The following is a 16,530-nucleotide window of genomic DNA, read 5'->3' as shown; positions in this document are numbered from 1 at the left end:
CCCTCCTCATAATCGAAACCATAGCTCACAAAGGCGGGGAAGTTGTACGAGAGTACGAGACCACCCCTTGGTCAGCCCGAACAAGACCGCAAATGAGAGGAGAAGAGATAAAAAAAACATGGGCAGAGCGATGAGAGGAGAAGAGATAAACTTGGTTGTTTGACATTGACTTTATCTATAAAGCAGAGGGAAAAGGCGACACCAACTACTGCTAATTTCATCATCGTTCAGCTGAGCTTGCGTAACAATCGGGGAGCTCCTATTTGACGCCTCAACTGGTCCGACCCATTGGTGCACGCCCATTTGCCCTGATGGTACTGTAGCGCAACCCCTTGGTCAGCCCAAACAAGGCAGCATATGGGAGGAGAAAAGATAAACTAAAATGTCAGTGGAGCAACGAGCGAAGAGACAAACCCCGGATAGAGGGAAAAAGGCGACACCAAAGACTACTTTTTTCGTTGTTGTTTGACTGAGCTTGCATTACAACTGGGGAGCTCCTATTTGACGCCTTGACTAGGCCAACCATTGGCGTGCAAGCCCGTTCATCCCGCTGGTACTGTAGCGCAACGAAAATTCACAAAAAGCAGTGCACGCACAAGGAATCAAACTACAAACCTCTTACTGGTTAAGGACTGTCGCTAGCCAAAGTTTGAAATTTCAAAATTTGTTCTTGTTGTTCAAAAAATGTTCAATTTTCCAAACTTTATTTGTCTTTTGAAAATGTGTTCATGATTTCCAAGAAATGTTCGTACAAATTTTGAACCACTCGAATACATTTTAAAAATGCATGAACAATATTTTTAAAATGTGATCATTATTTTAGTTGTGATTCTTTTAAAAATCTGAATTTTTTGTAATTGTGAAAAATTTTACAATTCTAAACTAAATTCAAAAGTATTGATTTTTTTAAAAAGTGATTTTTTTTGAAATTACTCTTTTTGAAAAAGTGATCAAATTTTAAAAATACGAACGAGCGTCATATAGTAATCAAAAAATTTCGTCCGCTGCGGTTGTCGCTTGGTTGGGCCTGCGATCCACCTTTTTTTACAGATGGGCCTGCAATCCATTTGGGCCTTCTCCCGTGTTTATCTGCTGTACATCGGCCCAGGTTTCCGCTAGGTCGATTTTCTGGAATAGAAACCGTCGAAGGCCCCAACGCAGGCACGCAGCCTTGATCCCCTCCTTCCTCCCCGCCACCGCCACCGCCACCGCCACGAACTCCTACTCCGACACGAACTCTGCTCAAGCCCGCTCCCATGGTTCCCGACATCGACAGCGACTCTTTACCCGTCCCGCAAGCCGAAGGCACCACCTACAGAAAGGACTCGAGTCCCTCGATCGAAACCCTAGATCAGACCGGATCCCGGCGGCGCCACGACAGGTTGCCGGCCTGCAGTCCTCCTCACGGGACAAGCTGCGTTCGCGGTGCGCTCTCGCTGCCCGCCGGCTTCGACGATGTGGGCCGGGGCGCCGCCCTTCCGCAGATCCGCCGCCTCCCCTCGACGTCCACGGCTCTGCGCTCTTCCGTGTTCTCTCCTACCGCAAGTTGTGGGCCGCTACGCCGCTATCTGCCGGTTCCTCGTACAAGAGCGATGGACAAACTGAGCCCTGTGGGAAGCAATCGCATCAGCTCAACGACGTCCAGCGTTTCTCCTCTCTATGTTTCTTTGCACGCCTATCTCCAAGCACGAAGCCGCGACGAGATGTAAGTTTCAGCACCATTGATCTGTTTTCTTGGTCATGACTTGGTTCCTTCTTTTGATCAAAATATCCTGATTACTGCATGCCATTGCTCTAAATTTCTTGATTACTGCATGCCGCTGGAGTTGCTGTGTATAGGCGGGAACCATAATACATGTGTGTTATGCCTTACACATGTTTGACGTAATGCCCAACCGAATTGCTCACACAAAATTTGATGGGAACAGAAAGCAGCATGGCCTCCAGCTGTCAATTTTAGAGTTTCTATAAATTTTAAGCCCAATGTTCCTCTATGTCCCTGTTTCTTACCTGCTCACTCACCGAGCAGATCAAGAAGGAGCACCGAAGTCCCCTTGATGTTCCATCTTTTATATCGTACTCCCTCCATCCGAAAATACTTGTCATCAAAATGGACAAAAAGGATGTATCTATAACTAAAATACATCTAGATACATCCCCTTTTATTCATTTTGATGACAGGTATTTCTGGACGGAGGGAGTACTCCCTCCGTTCCTAAATATAAGTCTTTTTAGAGATTTCACTATGGACTACATACGGAGCAAAATGAGTAAATCTACACTCTAAAATATGTCTATATACATCCATATGTAATTTGTAGTGGAATCTTTAAAAAGACTTACATTTAGGAATGGAGGGAGTAATAGTCAAACTTAAATCTTTTTTACTGCATGTTTCGTAGTAGGACATCCATTTATGAAACGGAAGGTAGCATACTTGTGGCTGCACAAACAATTGTATTATTTACATTGAGCTAAAAGAATGACAGAAAAAAATATGTATTTGCTAGACTAAAAGATCGATGGAAAAAATATTTCTTGAATTTACTCTGATCAATTTTACCCCGACAAAGAGGCGGATGATTAATTGTGCAACCAACATTTCATTTGCATGGTACTCGGCAGTCTGCACCGATGTGAATCCTACATCCCATCAATTGAGTTATTCCACGTCAATCTATCTGTGACCTTAGAGTCCCTCGTTGCTATCTGAACTGTGTGCTTCTCTCTACCACAAGTGAAATCCACCTCGAATTGCCTATTTTTGGATCGCATTAATGCACAATGGTTGTAGACACAATCCAGTCTTCTACTAACGAAATATCAAAACAATATTAGTAACTCTGTTAATGCACGTAAATACAGACAAGCAAAATATCTATCAGGACTACAATGACGACATGCCTTCAAACTTAATTCTTGAATTTGCGTTACTAAGTATATATATAGAACTGAAGTTTAACCAAGAACATTACATCATTGCATTTCTTTACAGAATTAGCCCACTGCTGTGATACAATGCTAATTGTAGTAATTTTTACATTCAACTATGTTATAGAACTGAAGGTGCCTACACTAAATTTCTCCAGGATTTCTAAAGAAAGCAAAAATAAGAAAATATTTGCCCTAAGATTTCTCCAAGAGATGCATACCAGGACAAAAATTAATATATAGATGTATGTAAAATGGATCAACTGCCATATAGGAGGGTCCAGGTACATGCTCATGTAAGGCGACGGATGGACGCGATAGTAACCCTAGTTGTGGTCGCGCTCGCTCTTAATGAGAGGAAGAAGAAATCAGATCGGGGCTAGCGAGTCGATGAGGTAGGGAAGAGAGCTGGCGGGTCCACTCGTCGACAAGTATTTGTTTGAGAGAGGAGGCGAGGAAGCGACACACGAACATGCGAATTGACGTACCACGACCTACCATCACAACCGTACTCCCCTTTAATAGTAAAGATAGCAGGAATAATAATAGTTTCTTCCTTCAGAGGTTCATGAGGCTCATGAGCTTGAGCTCATCAACAAGCGAAGGATTTCTATTGCTGGTTCTTTAAAGACATTGGCTAATATCCTTTATTTTCATACCGTGGGATGCTACTTCCAATCGGTACAATGATTGTTGGATTTGATGGATCTGTGAGTGGCCCTTTGACATATTATAGTGTCATTATGCTGTACTTAGGTCTATGCTTAACAATTCCGCTCTTTTTCTAGGGTCCGGTCTTAGTACTATGTTGATAGCGAGGGTGCTTGGTTCAAGGGAAGCAGCCGGTTCTCTACTTCTTTGTATGCTTATATGGTATCTTGGATGAGGGGTATGTTTTTTTATACCTCTATATGTTGCACTGAAGGGGTATGCTTATATCTTGTTATAGAACTGAAGGTGCCTACACTAAATTTCTCCAGGATTTCTAAAGAACGCAAAAATAAGAAAATATTTGCCCTAAGATTTCTCCAAGAGATGCATACCAGGACAAAAATTAATATATAGATGTATGTAAAATGGATCAACTGCCATATAGGAGGGTCCAGGTACATGCTCATGTAAGGCGACGGATGGACGCGATAGTAACCCTAGTTGTGGTCGCGCTCGCTCTTAATGAGAGGAAGAAGAAATCAGATCGGGGCTAGCGAGTCGATGAGGTAGGGAAGAGAGCTGGCGGGTCCACTCGTCGACAAGTATTTGTTTGAGAGAGGAGGCGAGAAGCGACACACGAACATGCGAATTGACGTACCACGACCTACCATCACAACCGTACTCCCCTTTAATAGTAAAGATAGCAGGAATAACAATAGTTTCTTCCTTCAGAGGTTCATGAGGCTCATGAGCTTGAGCTCATCAACAAGCGAAGGATTTCTATTGCTGGTTCTTTAAAGACATTGGCTAATATCCTTTATTTTCATACCGTGGGATGCTACTTCCAATCGGTACAATGATTGTTGGATTTGATGGATCTGTGAGTGGCCCTTTGACATATTATAGTGTCATTATGCTGTACTTAGGTCTATGCTTAACAATTCCGCTCTTTTTCTAGGGTCCGGTCTTAGTACTATGTTGATAGCGAGGGTGCTTGGTTCAAGGGAAGCAGTCGGTTCTCTACTTCTTTGTATGCTTATATGGTATCTTGGATGAGGGGTATGTTTTTTTATACCTCTATATGTTGCTTTGCTCACAGTTCATATTATCTTGAAGTTGCATCCCTTATGTTTGTGCTTTTCATTTCAGTTACAAATTCAACATGTCAGTTGAGGAAGCTGCTGAGTTAGCACGGTGGGCTTTTATCACACAACATTATGTGACATGACAAAGCTAATGGTGGCTGTGTTCGTGGTGGTATGCATTCTGTTTCTTAGTATCTATCCTAATATTTGTTTTGTTCACTCGATAAGCACGATACAACATGCATGCAGATTTGTTAAACACCTTGCCGTTATTTCTTTCTTTTGAAATCGCATACATAATTGTTTATTTTAGTTGCATTTACTTAAGTTTTTGGCGAAGTTCAGAGATTTTCTCCCCATCATGTAATGCACACCTCCAGGTTGGGAATAGAGATTACCGAGACGATGGTGATAAATTAAGCCACACCCTCCTATTCACAAACATATGTAGAGTATAGAAGGTGTTGTAGAGTATAGACATGGCCACATGGGTCTAGACATCTAGACAAACCTACCTAGAATTTCTAAAATAATATAATTATAATGGTACATGTAAATTACATGTGTAGATTTCTTATTTTTTTATACGGCTTTCATGTTAGTAGATTCTAAAAAATATGGTGTGATGTATAAAGAATAATGGTCAACGTTATGTTTTTCTTCGTGTTTGCTTTTTCTTTTTGCTTTTTATTTTTTTGAACCTTTTTCAAATTTTTGAACAATTTCAATTCACATTTTTGAATTTGCTAAAAAATTGAATTACCGAATGTTTTCAAATTCGTGAATATTTTTTGAAAATGAACCTTTTCCAATTGTTGAATAGTTTTTGAATATGTGAGCATTTATCGAATACATGAGCATTTTTGAAATTTGTGAAGAGTTTTTAGAATGCGTGAACAATTTTTTGAATTTGCCCTGAATTTTTTTTGAATTCCTTAACATTTTTTGAATTCGTGAACATTTTTGGAACCACACTTGTCTTGAATATGAGAAATTTTTCGAATTCGTGAACATCTTTGGAATTTGTGAACATTGCTTTAGAATCCACGAACATTTTTGGAATTTGTGAACATTGCTTTAGAATCCACGAACAATTTTTGAATTCGTTGCTAACATTTAACAATTTTCCGTACTCATTTGAATTCATGAACTTGTTTTGAATACGTGAACATTTTTGAATATGTGATCATTTTTTGAATATGTGAACATTTTTGGAATTCACATTTTTTGAATCCGTGAACATTTCTGGAATTGACAAACATTTTTTGAATTTGCGAACATATTTTTTAAATTTGTGAACATTTATTTAATTCGCAACCTTTTTTTTTCAAATTTGCCTTAGATGTTAGTAGATTCTAAGTATATGGTGTGATGTATAAAGAATTATGGTCAATGCTACGTTTAGTGTTTGGGTTATTATTATTTGAAAAGTAGGGTCAAAAGAAGATTATTATTTGGGCTTGATATAGTATGATTATCTCACTAGGTTGTGTTTGCATCAAAGGCGTGTCCCACGATGGAGAAGAACACGCCAACCATTTTGGTAGTGGGCCTATAACTCATCTCAGCAATTCTGTTTAGGTCATCATCTCCTTTTCCATATTTCTCTTACAGCCTGTTTGGTAAACACTCGGGCAGGGGAATGGGAATTTGCACAAGGATGTTTATGGAGGGATTAGGCATGGGAAGTAGATTTTTACTTCCATTCCCTTGTTTGGCATATGATGGGAATTGACGTGGGATAAAACTCTGCTCACGAATTAACAGGGTACCCCCTGGATGAAATCGGTGGGAATTGGCTTCCTCAACTCCCCTTCCCCTTCCCACTTGAACTCCCATTCCCTCTAATCAAACAGAGGACTTTTAATCTCCTCACCCATCAACTCCCATTCCCCACCTCTAATTCCCCCGAACCAAACACGTTGTTAGTCTCACTCCCAAACACTTCATGACCCTAGAGGGAATGCCGACAACCATGGTGACATTGTTCCCTTTGGTCGTTCATGCCACTTGAGAGGATGAAGGCTCTAGCAACAACATCGTGCGAGAGCCATCGGCGGTAGCGAGTTTGCCACCATCCTGGCCACGACTACAATGCCACAGAGCATATAGTGGAGGGTAGAGTAGGGAAGTGGAGTGACGGCACCGCAGGAGGAGGTTCTCTCAAATGGGGGCACTGCAGTTTGTTTCTTCTTCCAGGCGAGTGCCAGTCAGATAGACAAGACTCCCAACAAAATATCGACAAAGCGTCAGATCAGACAATGGGTCAACATCACTAGCAGGGAGGTGAACATTGAGCTCCATGGGAGTCTCAACAGTGCGCTCATCAGTAAGAGCAGTGCGAGTAACAAGATCCTGGATTATTATAATTGAGCAAGAAGGGACCTCGATCCCAAGAAAAGTAGCAGAGAGGGGCCAAGATAAGACATAAGAAACTGCATACTAAGACATGCCCTCACAAAGACAATATACTCACAGTCTGTGTCGGTGATGATCATGTCATCAACATATAGAAGAAGAGTCCTACCAAGAGCAGAAAGGAGGACAAACAACGTCGAATCACGAGCTCTCGCTAAAAACCAGCAACAGTGACCATAGAGGAAAAATGCTCAAACCAGGTGCGAGGGGCTTGCTTAAAGTCATAGAGTGATGAAGATGACAAAGCATGTCGTAAGATGCAAAATACCCAGTGGTGGATGTATGTAAACCTCCTCATGCAACTCACCATTAAGAAAGACATTCTTAACATCAAGCATAGACACCAGTGGTGAACAAAGGCCACAATAAGAAGTGTCCGAACAGTGGTCATACGGTTTCAGGAGCAAAAGCCTCGTTGTAATCAGGACCATGCTCCTGCTGAAAGCCATGACCCACAAGACGAGCTTTGTAAAGCTCAAGAGAACCATCAGAGTAGTCCTAACCTTGTAGTCCTAACCTTGTAGACCCACCAAGTGATGGGACGAACACGAGGAGGAACATAAACAACATCTCACGTGTCGATGCGCTCAAGAGCAACAATCTCCTCTGCCATCACAAGTTGCCATTTGGTATGAACAATATCACAATAAGAAGTCGGCTCAAGAACAACAACCCCAACGCTTGGAAGACCAAGGCGGTCAACAAGCCGAAGCGGACGAGGACACAATCCATAACAGCCTGTTTGGTAAACACTTGGGCAAGGGTATGGGAGTTTGCACAAGGGTGTTTATGAAGGGATTAGGCATGGGAAGTAGATTTTTACTCCCATTCCCTTGTTTGGCATATGATGGGAATTGGCGTGGGATAAAACTCTCCTCACGAATTAACAGGGTACCCCCTGGGAAGAAATCGGTGGGAATTGGCTTCCCCAACTCCCAGTCCCCTTCCCACTTAAACTCCCATCCCCTCTAATCAAACAGTGGATTTTTAATCTCCTTACCCCTCAACTCCCATTCCCCATCTCTAATTCCCCTGAACCAAACATGCTGTAAGTAGGCTGAGATGTGGAAGATGGCACATCAGTATATGCATCCACAACATGCACACAAACTGTATAGAAGTTAGGAAAAATTGGAAGAATACAAGCTGGAATCATTGGGATAAACTCGAGTGATGGAGACAAGGAAGCCACTGTTGATGAATGTGTAGAATCATGTGATAACCGAGGTGAGGAAATCATAGGAGATGATGACATTGGTTCTACAATAACCAGAGAAGTAGGAGCAGTACGATGACTGGATAAGGGCTCAATAGGAGTGGTAGGAGTATCGGGAAAATTGTGGGAAGAGAGATACTCCACTTAAAAGGCCGAAGAAGATGGACATAGGTAGAAGGGACGAGACTCAACAAAAGTCATATCCCATGAAATAGGTATCCGACGACCAACATGATCCCAACAATGATATCCCTTATGCTCATCGTTGTATCCTAAGAAGACACTCAATAGACCAAGAAGTCAGTTTGGTGCATTCACGAGCGGCAAGGACATAGCAAACACAACCGAACAATTTAAGCGCCGAATAAACTATCAAATAGATGCTCGAAAGGAGCGTCACCCTATAGAGCAGTGGATTGGTGAAGGTTGATGAGATAGATGGAAGTGGAGACAAACTCGGCCCAAAAGTGCGGGGTAAGAGAGGCCGTGACCATGAACGAATGAGCTGTCTCAAGAAGGTGACGATGCTTGCACTCAGCCACGCTATTATGAGCATGAGCACCATGATAAGATAACCAAAGTCCGCTCAGCAAGGATTCCATGCAACAACTTGGAGATATACTCTCCACCGGAGTCATCACAGAACACACGAATAGGCGTAGAGAACCGAGTGTGAACCATGACAGCAAAAGGCTTATAGATGAGACCTCACTACGAGAAGAAATAAAGTATATCCGGGCGTATAGAGAGAAGTCACTAGCAGAGGCAAAGGGAGATGGACCCTCGAGATCAGAGTGAACAAGGTCAAAAGGACGTCGAGACACTGTCTCGCTATGAGTAGGTAATTGGACCACGGATTAAAGACATCATCGGAGACGGATCCAAGAAGACCACGTCGAACTAAGGATGAGAGATCACAAGTGACCCAAGGCGATGATGCCACTGTTGAAAATAGCTGGTTCACACTGGTGGCGGGGGAAGTAGAGGGACTTGATCCAGCATCCCACGTGCCTGTGCACTCTCTATACCCTGTCGATTTGGCTTGGTGTTCTTCTCCTGCTTGCGGGTTGTGTGCCACGCGCTTGATTAAGCACCCCAGGTTCTCCTACTGTGCGCCCTTGGCCTCGACTTTAGGTAGCGCCTGTCGTCGGCTCGCCTTGTTCATAATCCAGGTACGCGTCGACTGTCTGAGCTCCTGCTCACCATTGGTGGTGCTCGAGCGTGCGGTTATGGTGTCGCACAACAAGGGAACACAGGATGTGGGATTGAGACATTGCTCATAGCAACCCGCAACAAGGCAAAGGATTCCCATCCAGACTTGCAGGAAGCGGAGGTGGTCACAAATGTGGACGTTGGCTCCATAGGAGTCTCAACAATGCACTCATCAGTAGGACAGTGGTGCGATGACGCTGCAGGAGGTGCACTAGTACGGGGGCATTTTAATTTGTTTCTTCTTTTCGGCGAGTGTCAGCCAGATAGACAGTACTCCCAACAAGATGACGATAAAGTGTCAAGATCAAACAAAGGGTCACCATCAGTAGCACGGAGGTGAACATTGAGCTTCGTGGGAGTCTCAACAGTGTGCTCATGAGTAAGAGTGGCAAGAGCAAGATCCTGGATTATTATTTTTGAGCAAGAAGATACCTTGATCCCAAGAAAGTAGCGAAGAGGGCCAAGATCAAACATAAGAAACTCCTTACTCAGACATGCCTTCACGAAGGTATACTCAAGGTCTTTGCCGTTGATGATCATCAACATATAGAAGAAGAGTCCTACCAAGAGCAGAAAGGAGGACAAACAATGTCAGATCACGAGGACTCGTTGAAAACCAACAACAACCACCACAAAGGCAAAACACTCAAACCAGGCACGAGGGGCTTGCTTAAAGCCATAGAGAGAGCAATGAAGGCAACAAAGCATGTCATTAGGAGCAGAGTACCCGGGTGGTGGCTGCATTTAAGCCTCCTCATGCAGCTCGCCATTTAGAAAAAAACATTCTTAACATCCATCCGAGACAAACCTGTGGCAAACATAGTTAACAAAAGAAGTGCGAGAAGTGGTCATATGGTTTGCAGGAGCAAAAAGTCTCATTGTAATTAGGACTCTTAATCAGGACCATGCTCTTGCTAAAAGCCACGAGCCACAAGACGAGCTTTGTAATGCTTAAGAGAACCATCAGAGCGAGTCATAACATTGCGGACCCACCAAGTGATGGGATGAACACGAGGAGGAAGAGCAACAATATCCCATGTGCCGATTTGCTCAAGAGCAACAATATCCCCTGCCATCGCAAGGTGCCATTTGGTATGAACAACATCACGATAAGAAGTCGGCTCAAGAACATTAGCACCAACGCTTGGAAGACCAAGGTGGTCAACAGGCAGAAGTGGATGAGGAAGCAAGTCATAAGTAGGTGGAGAGGGGAAGTGGCACATCATTAGATGCATTCACAACACGCGGACGATGTATATAAAAGTGAGGAAAAGATGGAAGAATACGAGTAGGGGTCATCGGGATAAACTTAGGTGATGGAGACGAGGAATCCACAACTAATGAAGGTGTACAGTCCTGTGATAAGCGAGGTGAGGAAATCATAGGAGATGATGGCATTGGATCTGCAATAATTGGAGAAGCAGGAGCAGTACAACGAATGGATAAGGGATCAACTGGAGTGATAGGAGTGTCAGGATTTAAAAAAAGAAGATATCCTCCACTAAAAGGTCGAGAAAGATGGCCGCGAATAGAAGGGATGAGACTCATCAAAAGTCATATCTCAAGAAATAGGCATCCAACGACTAACATGATGCCAGCAATGATATCCCTTATGCTCATCGTTGTATCCTAATGAACTGAGTAGTCAGTTTGGTGCATTCACATGGGGCAAGGACATACCAAATACAACCAAACAATTGAAGCGCTGAATAATCAGGAAACGATCAAATAGACGCTCGAAAGGAGCGCCACCTTGCAGAGCAATGGATTGCTGAAGGGTGATGAGATAGATGGAAGTGGTGACAGACTCGACCCAAAAGTGCAGTGAAAGAGAGGCAGTAACCATCAATGGACAAGCTGTCTCAAGAAGGTGACGATGCTTGTGCTCAGCCACGCCATGCGGAACATGAGCACCAGGATAAGGGAACCGAAGTCTGCTCATGAAGGATTCCATGCAACAACTTGGAGATATAATTCTCCACCAGAGTCACAGAACACACGAATAGGCAGCAAAAGGCTTTACCCAACTACGAGAAGAAATAAAGTATATCCAGGTGTGTCGAGAGAAGTCACTAGCGATGACCTCCTTTCGAGGCAAAGGAAGATGGACACTATCTCGCTATGAGTATAAGGTAACTGGACCTGTTTACTGTTTACGAAGCCGGCAACCTTGACACTTTAGAGGCATCGTCGGAGACGGATGCAAGAAGGCCACGTCGAACCGAGGATGAAAGATCACAAGGGACCCAAGGGGATGATGCCATTGCTGAAAATAGCTGGTAGACAAGGCAATAGATTGGTGGCGATGTCGGCAGAGGGACTTGATTCAGCATTCGTGCCTGTGCACTCTCTGTACCCTGCCGATTTGGCTTGGTGTTCTTCTCCTGCTTGCGGGTTGTGTGCCACGTGCTTGATTAAGCACCCTTGGTTCTCCTACTGTGCGCCCTTGGCCTCGACTTTAGGTAGCGCCTGTCCTCGACTCGTCTCGTGCATAATCCAGGTACGCGTCGACTGTCCGAGCTCCTGCTCACCATTGGTGGTGCTCGAGCGTGCGGTTATGGTGTCACACATAAAGGGAACACGGGATGTGGGATTGAGACAGTGCTTGTAGCAACCCGCAGCAAGGCAAAGGATGCCCATCCAGACTAGTAGGGAGCGGAGGTGGTCACAAAGGTGGACGTTGACTCCATAGGAGTCTCAACAGTGCACTCATCAGTAAGAGTAGCACGAGTAAGAAGATCCTGGACATACTTCTCTTCGAAAATAAAGAAGTCATTAGAGGTAGAAGAAACCTCAATCTCAAGGAAGTACCAAAGAGGACTAAGATTGGACATAAGAAATTCATTATGACGAGCCTTCACCATAGGAGTCTCAACAGTGCACTCATCAGTAAGAGTAGCACGAGTAAGAAGATCCTGGACATACTTCTCTTCGAAAATAAAGAAGTCATTAGAGGTAGAAGAAACCTCAATCTCAAGGAAGTACCAAAGAGGACTAAGATTGGACATAAGAAATTCATTATGACGAGCCTTCACCATAGGAGTCTCAACAGTGCACTCATCAGTAAGAGTAGCACGAGTAAGAAGATCCTGGACATACTTCTCTTCGAAAATAAAGAAGTCATTAGAGGTAGAAGAAACCTCAATCTCAAGGAAGTACCAAAGAGGACTAAGATTGGACATAAGAAATTCATTATGACGAGCCTTCACCAAGGCAATGTACTTAAGAGTCGTTGCCGGTGATGATCGACATGTAGAAGTGTTCCACCACGAGTTGAATGGTGGACTGAAAGTGTAGGATAATGAGCACTCGTCAAAAATAAGCCGCAATCACCATCGAGACGAAGCGCTCAAACCAAGCACGAGGGGTTTGCTTAGGGCCATATAGACATCGACGAAGACGACAAACCATGCCATTAGGAAGAGAACCTAGGTGGTGGCTACTTGTAGGCATTCTTGACATCAAGCTGAGAGACAGACTAGCGGCGAGTAGAAGCCACATTGAGGAAGTGTGCAAAGAGTGGTCACATGGGCCATATATATAGGAGTAAATGTCTCTTCGTAGTCATGACCAAGTTCTCACCACTAAACGAGCTTTGTAACGCTCAAGAGTATCATCAGTCTTAACCTTGTAGACCCACTTACAAGTGATGAGACGAGCATGGGAAGGAAGGGAAATGAGATTTCATGTGTCGATGTGGGCAAGAGCATCAATCTTCGATGCCATCACATCCAGCCATTTGGGATGAACAACCTCACGGCAAGAAGTCGTCTCGGGAAGAGCTGCGCAGTAACCATAGCGGTCAATAGGCAGAAGCGGGCGAGCTCGAAAGCCATAACTAGGCTAAGCTGGAGGCGGTGCGTTGGCAACAAAGTGAGTCATAACATTCCCACAAGTGATGGGACGAACACGAGGAGGAAGAGAAACAATATCCCACGTGCCGATGCGCTCAAGAGCAACAATCTCCTCTGCCATCATAGAAACTAGGAAGCCACAATGTGATAGAAGGTGTAGAATCATGTGATAAGCGAGGTGAGGAAATCATAGGAGATGATGGCCACTGGATCTACAATAATCAGAGAAGCATAAGCAGTACGACGACTGGATAAGGGAGTGATAGGAGTGTTGGATTTAAAAAAAAAAGAGATTTCCTCCGTTGAAAAGGTCAAGGAAGATGGATGCGGGTAGAAGGGAGGAGACTCTACAAAAGTCATATCCTAAGAAATAGGCATCCGACGACCAACATCATCCCAACAACGATATCCCTTATGCTCATCGTTGTATCCTAAGAAGACATTTCGAGCTCCTGCTCACCTTTAGTGGTGCTCGAGCGTGTGGTTATGGTGTCGCACAACAAGGGAACACGGGATGTGGGATTGAGACAGTGCTCATAGCAACCCACAACAAGGCAAAGGATTCCCATCCAGACTTGCAGGGAGCGGAGGTGGTCACAAATGTGGACGTTGGCTCCATAGGAGTCTCAACAATGCGCTCATCAGTAAGAGCAACATGAACAAGCAGATTTTGGATATACTTATCCAGGAAATACGGAACAATCTCAAGGAAGTAGTGAAGAGGACCAAGATCAGACATATGAATTCAATATGACGAGCCTTCACAAAGCTAATGTACTCAAGAGTCGTCGCCGGTGATGATTGACATGTAAAAGAAATGTTCGGCCACGAGTTGAATGGTGGACTGAAAGTGCAGTATCATGAGCACTCACCAAAAACCAACCGCAATCACCACTGAGACAAATCGCTCAAACCAGGCACCGAAGGTGGGGGGGGGGTGCTTAGGGCCATATAGACAACGATGAAGACGACAAACTATGCCATCAAGAAGAGAACCCAGGTGGTGGCTACATGTAGGCATTCTTGACATCAAGTTGAGAGACACACTAGCGGCGAATATAAGCCACATTGAGAAGTGTCCTAAGAGTGGTCGTGTGGGCCATATATATAGGAGCAAATGTCTCATCCTAGTCATGACCATGTTCTACCACTAAACGAACTTTGTAACGCTCATGAGTATCATCAGTCTTAACCTTGTAAACCCACTTACAAGTGTTGAGATGAGCACAAGGAGGAAGGGAAATGAGATTCAACGTGTTGATGCGGGCAAGAGCATGAATCTTCGATGCCATCACATTGAGCCATTTGGGATGAACAACCTCACGATAAGAAGTCATCTCAGGAAGAGCTGCACAGTAACCACAACGATCAATAGGCAGAAGCGGGTGAGCTCAAAAGCCATAAGTAGGCTGAGCTGGAGGCGATGCATGGACAACAAAAGAAGATATAATAGTCGAGGGATATGGCTCATCAAAAGAATCCACACCACGTGGACTACGAGCGCAGTAAAGTCGAGGAACATGAGCAAAAGAAGGAACTAAGAGTGCCATTACTATCTACTGGGAGGGAAGTACCATTGACAATAAGAAAATGAACATGAGAATATGGAGGTGGAATGGAGGACAAATTGGAAGAATCGTAAGTCGTATGACCAAGGATACATGGAGGTGTATCTGATATTGTAAAAAAAAATAGTCTCTTGGTACCATTAGAGTAAGTAGCAAAACCTTGAAAACTTGTCGATGGAGAACCAAAAGAAGCAGCTACCAGACACTAACGTCGTGTAATCTCTAGCATAGTCAGGGGCTCAATTGAAGAGGTCGACGAAGAAGTATCATGAGATGAAGAGCCTGACTCGGTTTTCCAGAAGCGTTGGGGATTGGGGATCGTTCCAACCGGTTTTTTTGTTTCATCTTTTATCTGTTTTTATCTATCTTTTGTTTTCTTCGTGTTCGTTTTTCCTTTTTAATTTTGTTGAACCTTTTTCAAATTTGTGAACAATTTTTTATTCATGAACTTATTTAAAATTCTAATTTTTGAATTGCTAAAAAATGATTTCCTGAATGTTGTTCAAATTCATTATTTTTGATTTTTTAAACTTCCTACGCATTTATGAAGATTTTTGAGCCTGTGAACATTTTTTGAATACGTGAATGTTTTTGGAATTTGGGAACAAATTTTGAATTCATTAACAATTTTGGAGTTCGTAGATGTCTTGAATTGGTAAACATTTTTTGAATACGTGAACTTTCTGGAATTTGTGAAATTGTTTTAGAATCCATTTACATTTTTTAATTTGACGTGAACATTTTATGAATTCACGATATTCTTCAACATGTGAACAATTTTTCGTATTCATGTACATATTTTTTGATTCACGAACCTGTTTTGAATACGTGGACATTTTCCAATATGTGATCAATTTTTGAATGCGTGAACATTTTTGGCATTGACAATTTTTTTTGGAGTTCGTGAACAATTTTTGAATTTGTGAACTATGTTTTGAACACCTAAACATTTTTGAGTTTATGAACTTTTTTAATTCACAAACATATATTTTAAATTTGTGAACATTTATTTAATTCGCAAACATATTTTTTGAATTTGTGAACATTCTCTAAAGAAATATAAAAGCGTTTAGATCACTGTGTGATGTATAAAGAATTATGGTCAATGTTATGTTAAGTGTTTGGGTCAAATTATTATTAGAAAGCAGGGCTTGAAGTTTGCCAAAAAAAAGAAGATATCATTTGGGCTTGATAGGGTATGGCTATGTCCCACTCGGTCCTGTTTGCGTGGCCCACTATGGAGAAGAATACACCAACCATTTTGGTAGCGGGCCTATAACTCATCTCAGCAATTCAGTTTAGGCCTAATTCTCCTAATACGCTAGTCATCATCTCATTTCCTGTATTTCTCTTAGTCTCACTCCCAACCACTTCATGATCCGAAAGAGGCAAAACGCTCAAACCAAGCGCGAGGGCCTTGCTTAAAGCCATAGAGAGCGATGAAGTCAACAAAGCATGTCGTCAGGAGCAGAATACCCAGGTGGTGGCTGCATGTGTAAACCTCCTCAAGCCGCTCACCATTAAGAAATACATTCTTAACATCAAGCCGAGACAGACCTATGGTGAAAAGAGGCCACAAAAGAAGTGTGCGAGAA

General features: G+C 43.1%; 1 long non-coding RNA gene across 11 annotated transcripts in view; it reads left to right on the top strand.

Annotated features, from left to right (window-relative positions):
* Positions 1-1,139: 1,139 nt before the first annotated feature.
* LOC125521942 overlaps positions 1,140-16,530 on the top strand; it is a 30,101-nt gene continuing 14,710 nt past the window's right edge. For 8 of the 11 annotated variants that reach the window (XR_007289526.1, XR_007289533.1, XR_007289540.1 and 5 more), the window contains exons 1-3: positions 1,140-1,705; positions 3,720-3,820; positions 4,732-4,839. This is a non-coding gene — a long non-coding RNA (uncharacterized LOC125521942). Of the gene's footprint in view, positions 1,706-3,493; positions 3,642-3,719; positions 3,821-4,315; positions 4,463-4,540; positions 4,642-4,731; positions 4,840-16,530 lie in introns of those variants that run through there. The other 3 variants (XR_007289525.1, XR_007289516.1, XR_007289530.1) reach the window with 3 other exon arrangements.

This window comes from Triticum urartu, chromosome 1 (assembly GCF_003073215.2).
Source record: "Triticum urartu cultivar G1812 chromosome 1, Tu2.1, whole genome shotgun sequence".
NCBI classification, from domain to species: domain Eukaryota; kingdom Viridiplantae; phylum Streptophyta; class Magnoliopsida; order Poales; family Poaceae; genus Triticum; species Triticum urartu.
This window is presented reverse-complemented; position numbering and strand designations above follow the sequence as displayed.